We start from the raw sequence: 7873 nt of genomic DNA, 5'->3' as shown, positions 1-7873 counted from the left end.
CTTTGCCGTATTTAAAGGGGTTGTAGAAGAAAAGTGGAGAATTTAAGTTGATTACTACAAAAATTTACCATTTTAGACATGTTTTAAGTTTCTTGTTGTCGAAATAACTCTACACGTAGGGGAAGCAGGGGTAATGGCGTTCACTTAAGGAAAAAACGCTTTATTTTTTTATATTTTGATTTATAATAAAAGTATGAAAAAATAACAAAGGTTTAACTATTTAGTAATCAACATTTTAACACAAAACGTAGTTATCTTTCACTGATAATCAGTGGAAACACTTACAAAAAAAAACAGGTTTGAGCGCCAATGCCCTTGATTATGGGTAATACCACTCATGTAAAGGGGTAATGACGCTCAAATTTTGCTTAACTGCATAAATTTTATTAGAAATAATAACTATGAGTAAACATCAGATTTTAGTCTTAGGCACATAAATCACAGATGTATCCTTTTGGAGAATCCCATCCAGAGCACATGGCATGAGACCATAGTCCGCATATGGTACAGCGATAGCACATTTCGTTATTTCGTCCAAATTCTTCACAAATATTGCATTTGTTATAGTTGTTTTCACCGTCCACGTCCAGTTCATCATCACTGTCGTCGTTACAAAAATTTTGATGTTCTTCATCTTCGGTCTCCGAAGAACTTTCTTGCAAAACTTTGCGTTTGCAAGATTTTCCTTTTATATTCTTATTATTTGCTGCTTTTTTAGTGTTTGTTTTGTAATTTTTTTCAGTCTTATTGTTTTTTGCTTTCTTTTTCTTTTCTTTCTCTTCTAAAATACTTTTCAATGGAGTTGATGTTAATATAGTAGCACGTTGTTTTCTGTTCCTTCGACCTGGCTTTGAAGATGGGGCAATAGTTGGGGTCGTTGCTATTTCAGCAAAAGACACAGGAGTTTGTCTTTGTTCGTCGAAAATTGCCTGATTAGATGGGCCAGGAACAGGTGATTCAGATTCAGGGCACTGAGAACCAAGTGCAGGATTTTCAAGTTCTTCGTTTGGCGTCTTAAGTAATGGACCAGACAGAGAGGAAGTAGCTGTTTGATTTGCAGTCATGTCACGAGGCTGTGCACCTCCAAGATTGCCGACATTTTCATCTTCGTTTTGAGTAGGTTGGTTTGAATCTTGAACCATCAGCGATGCTGCCAAAAAGTCTTGCTCGGTAAAAATATTTGGATTCAAAGGGTATATTCCCGTGGCTCGGAATCCAGCTTCTCCCTTGCTTATATTTGCAACTTGTGCATATGCTTTGTTGAATAAACATGCAACATCATATGGAGTTATTTTAGCCATCAAGTGTGTCTTCATGTGCCTGTTGCATTCGTGTCTATAAGCAGCCTTCAGGGGTCCATAAAAAGACACATCAAGAGGTTGTGTTCTGTGAGAGCTGTGTGGTGGGATCGAAAGTACTACGATGTGATTTTCTTTGCAATAGTTAAAAGCTGGAAGCGAGATGTGACTGCTATGGTTATCAAGTATTAACAGCACAGGAGATTCTTGCGTAGGCTTGACATATGCTGCAAAATGTTGAAGCCAGTCGACAAATAATTGTTCATTTATCCAGCCGTTCTTGGAGTTGGTGTACAATGCACCAGGTGGTCCATTTTTTTCTAATAATGGTGTCATTCTCTGTCTAGGAAATATGAACATTGGTGGTATGTAGTTCCCAGACGCACTCATGGCACACATAACTGTAATGTTTGTGCCTCGTTCGCCGCTCGTAACTGCCCCTACTCTACGTTGGCCTTTTTTTGCAAGCACTTTTCCTGGATCTGTGACGGTTGTGATTCCTGTTTCGTCAGCATTGTAAATGTTATTGGGAGAGAACTTATGCTTCTCCATCAGATCACCAAGCATATTGTAGAAATGAGTTATTTCTTCTTTGTTAAAGGCAGATACCCTATTTAAGCTCGTTGCTTCAGCTTTGCGTACAGCAACAGAAGGGTTGCGTCTCATAAAACCTTGTACCCAGTCATATCCTGCTGTTTTGCTACTTTTATCAAAATTGTTTTTGATGTTATTGAGCTCTGCATATTGATAAACAAATTTACGCAAATCTACGACGCTCAGTCCATAGTATAACGATCCCAGAAACTTAACTTGTTCGGCTATTTCACTTTCTTGCTGTTGATTAAAAACTGGCTTACGACCCAGTTGTGGACTGCTCATGTTGTCATTCTTTAGTCTATCTCTCAACGTAGTAAATGGGATGTTGTGTGTTTTCGCTGCTTGCCTTTTGGACATTCCCCTTTCAATCGCAGTTTTAGCGTGCAGCAGGTCTTCTTCGCTCCAAGCCGCTTTGGCGGTGGTCCTTTGACGATATCTGGGCATATCTGTTAAAAAAACATATTATATCATTTGGGGGTAATGGCGTTCACTTGAGTGGCATAACCCCAAACGATCGTTTTGTATAAAAGTTGACATTTTCAAACATTCAGCAGTAATTGTTTAAAAGTGTTTACGTTATCGCTAAACAGAATGTTTTAGTATCTAGAATAATAATACCAATAATACATAAGTACTAAAATTCTGGATTTACCGACAAAAACATCCGGCGAAAAATTAGATCAGTGTGGCCGCAAACAAACATATGCACCTGACTCTCTCGTGTTGCGAGGGAACTGAGATTACTTAGCGCTGCATGTTTACGCATCACATTTCCCGCGCTTTAGCCCGAGTGACGTGTTTCTACGCATCGTATTTATCAAGTTATTGGGCTGAGCGGCATTGCCCGGTAAACGCCATTACCCCTGCTTCCCCTACTAAGAAAAAAAGGCAAAATGTAGCCCCGCCCACCCACCCTGCAATTCTGATAATTTTTTTTTTATTCATGGTAAGCCAAGGGGACGGAGCTTAATAATTGCAAAATCCTTATTTCTCTACGAAAAATTAAAAACATGTTTTTGAGTATCGTGTTTTTTTAAAGAATACTATGTACATTAAGAAAAAAATAAAGCCAAAGATTAGGCCCCACCAATACTCGTCCCGATCTCAATTCTCAAATATGATCAATTTTTCATTCCTTGTCAGATCGAAGGGCGGAGCTTAATCGCAAAATTCATATTTCCTTACAAAAATTTACCGTTTTAAACGTGTGTTAAGTTTCTAAGAATAAAAAATTCATCACAGTTGAGACGGGGTGGGTGGGCGGAGTTTATATTTTGTCCTGTTAATTTAATACACGTAGTAATCTTTGCAGGACAGGATACTCAAAAACATGTTTTTAATTTTTCGTAGAGAAATAACGATTTTGCAGTTAATCTCCGGATTTTTCAGTAAGCTTGGTTCATGGCGAATAAAAAAAATCACAGTTGAGATAGGGGAGGTGGGTGGGTTTACCTTTTGCCCTTTTGTTTTAATATGTGCAGACTATTTTTCACAACATTGTAATAAAATCTTCTTTCTTCTTTAAATCTACCTGACGCGCTGGGATAGACGACTAATGGACATGGGTCATAAAAACATCCTAATCCGATAATGCAGAATAATGATAATTTATGACAGGCGGCCCACAACATACCTTCAGCAGAGAATAATCATTTCTCGTATTCTTTTGACATATTAATTTTAATATTCGAGATAATTATTATATTATTCAAACACAATTTAGACACTGTAGAGCAAATAAGGCTTATCAAGCCCGTCTATTAGTTTATTCGCCTAAATGTATTATTAATACCGTTTTCAAATTACACCAAAATTGAAAAATTGGAACATTTTAAATGAAAAAAATCGGGAAACCGAAAAATTGAAAAATCTATAAATCGAGAAATTGAACAATTCAAAAATTAAACAATTTAAAATCGAAGAATTGGAAAACCAAAAAATCTAAAGCGAGAACTTGAAAAACCGAATAATCGAGAAATCAAAACATCAAGGAAAACAAAAAAATTAACGGAAAATCTAGAACTTAAAAATTGAAAAATTAAAATATCTATCGAAAAATTGAAAAACCGAGAAATAGAAACATCAAAAAATGGAAAAATTGAAGAACTGAAACATTGCAAAATCTCAGAACTGAAATACTGAAAAACTGAAAAATGGAAGGAAAATTGAAAAATCGAAAAAGTGAAAAAATTCAAAACTGAAATCTTGAAAAACTGGAAAATGGAAAGAAAATTGAAGAATCGGAAAAGTGAAAAAATCCAAAACTGAAACGTTGAAAAATCCAGAAATCGAAAAATTGAAAAAATCACAATTGAAGAAAGAATTGAAAAATCAAGAAATAGAGAAATGAGAAAATCAAAAAATCAGTTAATCCAAAAATTGAAAAATCGAAAAATTTAGAAACGTCAAAAATTGAAAACTGAAAAATAAAAAAAATTAAAAATCGTAAAACTGAAATATCGTAAAGTTAATAAATTGAAAAACTTAAAATTTTGAAAAAAAAAATCGTATCAAAAACTAAAAATTCAAAAAATCGAGAAATTGAACAATCAAAAAATCAAAGCATTGAAATCCCAGTAAGTTGATAACTAGGAAAATTTAAAAAAGAAAAATTTTATAAATCCAAGAATTGAACAACAAAAAAAATCTAAGCCTGAAAACTCAGAAAATTGAATGATCGAGAACAAAAAATCTAAAATTTAAAAATTCGACAAATTGGAAAATCATGGAACTGAAAAATCGAAAAGTCGAGATAGTGAGAAATCTAAAAACCTAAAACTTTAAAAACTGAAAAATTAAATTATCGAAAAATTTAAAAACCGAGAAAACACACTATCAAAAATTTGAAAAATTGAAGAAACGAAATATTGCAAAATTCCAAAGCTGAAATATTGAAAAGCCTAAAAATGGAACGAATATTAAAGAATCGAAACACTGAAAAAATCCCAAACTGAAACATTGAAAAATTGAGAAATGGAAAAATGGGAAAATAAAAAAAAATTGGTCTAAAGAGTTTAGACAGTACTTCCCTCGCTATTGGAAACGTGACTACTGCATGCCAATTATGTTTTTTTTTCACATTAGATTTCAAAGCATTCGGTTTTGTAGTTCCTGATTAAATCAATAAAATAAATTTGCACATTCATTAAATTTTTTGAATATCCGAATACAAAAAATATGAATGGAATGATAAATTACAAGAAGAGAGTTATCATATTTTGTAAATTTTATATAGGATTATATGGCAAACTTTTGACCTGACGTCATTAATTTTTTGGAGGGGATAAGCAAATATATGTATTTTGACTAAAAATTTATTATACTCTTTATAACCTTAAAACATTTGCAAGATTTCAAAGCATTGGGTTCCTGATTAAATCAATATAATAAATTTACGCATTCATTAATTTTTGGGGTCATCCTGTATATGCAAATCCAAAAAACATGAATGGAATGATAAATCACAAGAAGAGACTCATCATATTTTATACAATTTAGATAGGATTTATTCAGCAAAATTTTGAGGTGACGTCATCAATTTTTTAGAGGGGATAAGTAAATATATTGTGATTAAAACGCTCCTGGTTTAATAACAAAAAAATATTGTTCGTCTATAAAACAAGCTCGTCTTAGACATAGTATTCGTAAAAAAAATATGTCGTAAAAAAATTTACGTATGCTGGTCCCGACTGTGATTATGGTTTAAATATTTTTTAGAAAATCCTGTCATGGATGTAGAAACATTTGTGACAGCCAAAGAGGTTTTTTTGAGAAAATTATCTTTGAATTTAGACCAAATTGAAATAGACACTAGGCAACAGGCACATTTTGGCAAAAGAAAGAGAAATTAGAGTTACGGCTTCAAATTTTGGACGTATTTACAAATTTAGACCGACTACAGCAATAGCTAAAACTGTGGAGTCTCTGTTGTACAGTACATTTAGAGGTAATAGTCATACATACTATGGACACCAAAGTGAGGAAAAAGCTGTCAAGTGTTTTGAAATAAATAAAAATATAAAAACTGAACGGTGTGGTTTGTTTATTTCAAAACAATTTCCTTACTTGGCTACTAGTCCAGACAGGGTTCTAGAGGATAGGAGTGCATTAGTCGAAATTAAATGCCCTTCAAAATCGCAAGATTTGTCTCCCGTTTAAGTCAAGAAAAAAAATAATCAAATTTTGTACATTGACAGACAGAGAATTGAAACTAAAAAAAAATCATGGTTACTACTTTCAAGTCCAGGGACAAATGCTTGTTACGCGTATTTCACAAGTTTATTTTGTAGTATGGACACCCAAAGGAATAAATATAGAAAAAATTTATAAAGACGAAGAAATATATGTAAAAAGATGGCAGATAAACTTGGCAGATTTTACTTTGGCTCATTATTGCCCGAAATAATTGATCAAGAAGAAAGAGGAACCTGCCTTTGCGAGAGATTTTTTAAAAATAAATAAAATTTGTTTCTATTTTTTTATGTACTTTAATAATTTATTAGGAGTACATTTTTCATCACCAAGACTTGCATATTTTTATTATAAATATATTTTGAAAATGATCTCTCGGCAAATGAAAACATATACGAACACTTTTTTCGAGTAAACAATGAAAGGAGAAGTTACTGGGCGTAGGGCTTTTTTAAAACACCTCCTTTCTGGGATAAGTAGTAGATACATTTTGCTACTTATACGTGTTAAACAAAAGCTGTATTTTATATATTTTTTATTATTATTATAAATATGTTTATTAGTTTTATTAATTAACAAAGCAAAATATATATTAACAATAATATTACAATGAATTTTTAGTAATCATGTGTATTGAATTCAGGATCCTGAGTGGAGTAAAAATTTTATAGTTCCTCAGTTTTAATTCGGTTTTATGATAGTACCTCATTGCGTAAAAGTTAATTTCCTTAACAATAGATTACTACGGCCGGTCCTGGCGGCTTGTTATAAAACTGAGTTCCTTGCCATAAATTAGAAAAATCAGCCGAGAACTCTAACAATCAGCTTATGGTAGAGCAGGCGATAAGGGTTTTACCTGGAAAGTCGCTTCCGTAAATTTTAGTGGCGCTCCTATCGGCAAAGTACTGAACTAACTGCTCAAATTCTGTCGAATTGATACCCATTTTTTTCAATAATTGTTAGTATTTGTTAAAAACTCTGCTAACCAATAGATCATTAATTTTCCTCTGATATTCCTGTTAAAATTATTCGACATATTTTGCATTAATTTGTGGTATATTTTGATTTTAATAAACACATTATTATTTAAACAAATTGTACCACTAACAAAGATTTAATGACTCTGCGCCCTGTAAAATGTGATGTTTTATCCATGTGCGAATTTTCAAGCGATTCTATGATGGTTATGACTCAAAAAACTTGAAAAGAAAACATACAATGGTGCTTTTTTTACGATATTTCCCAACCATATTTTTTTAGTTGATTGAACTGGTCTCTGCGCTCTAGAATATGAAAAAAGCTGCAGTTTGATGTATGATACATCTATATTAATATCATTTTTTCATACAATAAACCAAAAAAATGTTATACCTCGTCTAGCGATTCCCCTTAACGCCACTGCTTCAAGTATTATTCCGCAACTTTACTCCATCCACCGCGTGACACACGACACTAGCTACCACCAGTAAAGTTTCCTTTACCAGTAGGCCACCCTCCGCATGTCTCGTGTTGGCGGCATCCGATATTGCGAATAAACAGTCATATGAATGACAGGAAAAATTAATCAGTCTTGACTTGGGCCGAAGTTGTCAACCAAATGCAATAAAGTAAAATTCATGAAACAAGAGTACATCGTGAATCGAATTCCCAACACATAAATACATAGAACACATGTTCAATATGGTCAAAACATAAATTATCTTTTGGTTTGTACTTCGCTTTGAGAGGTACGTGCTGAGAATCAATGTTCCAAATTTTGGAGTCATAAAACGCATAAAACATAACAC

This window comes from Zophobas morio, unplaced genomic scaffold (assembly GCF_036711695.1).
Source record: "Zophobas morio isolate AGI-343-1 ecotype UQ-CSIRO unplaced genomic scaffold, CSIRO_AGI_Zmor_V1 ptg000030l, whole genome shotgun sequence".
NCBI lineage: Eukaryota > Metazoa > Arthropoda > Insecta > Coleoptera > Tenebrionidae > Zophobas > Zophobas morio.
The sequence above is the reverse complement of the archived record's forward strand: the minus strand, read 5'-3'. Positions refer to the sequence as shown.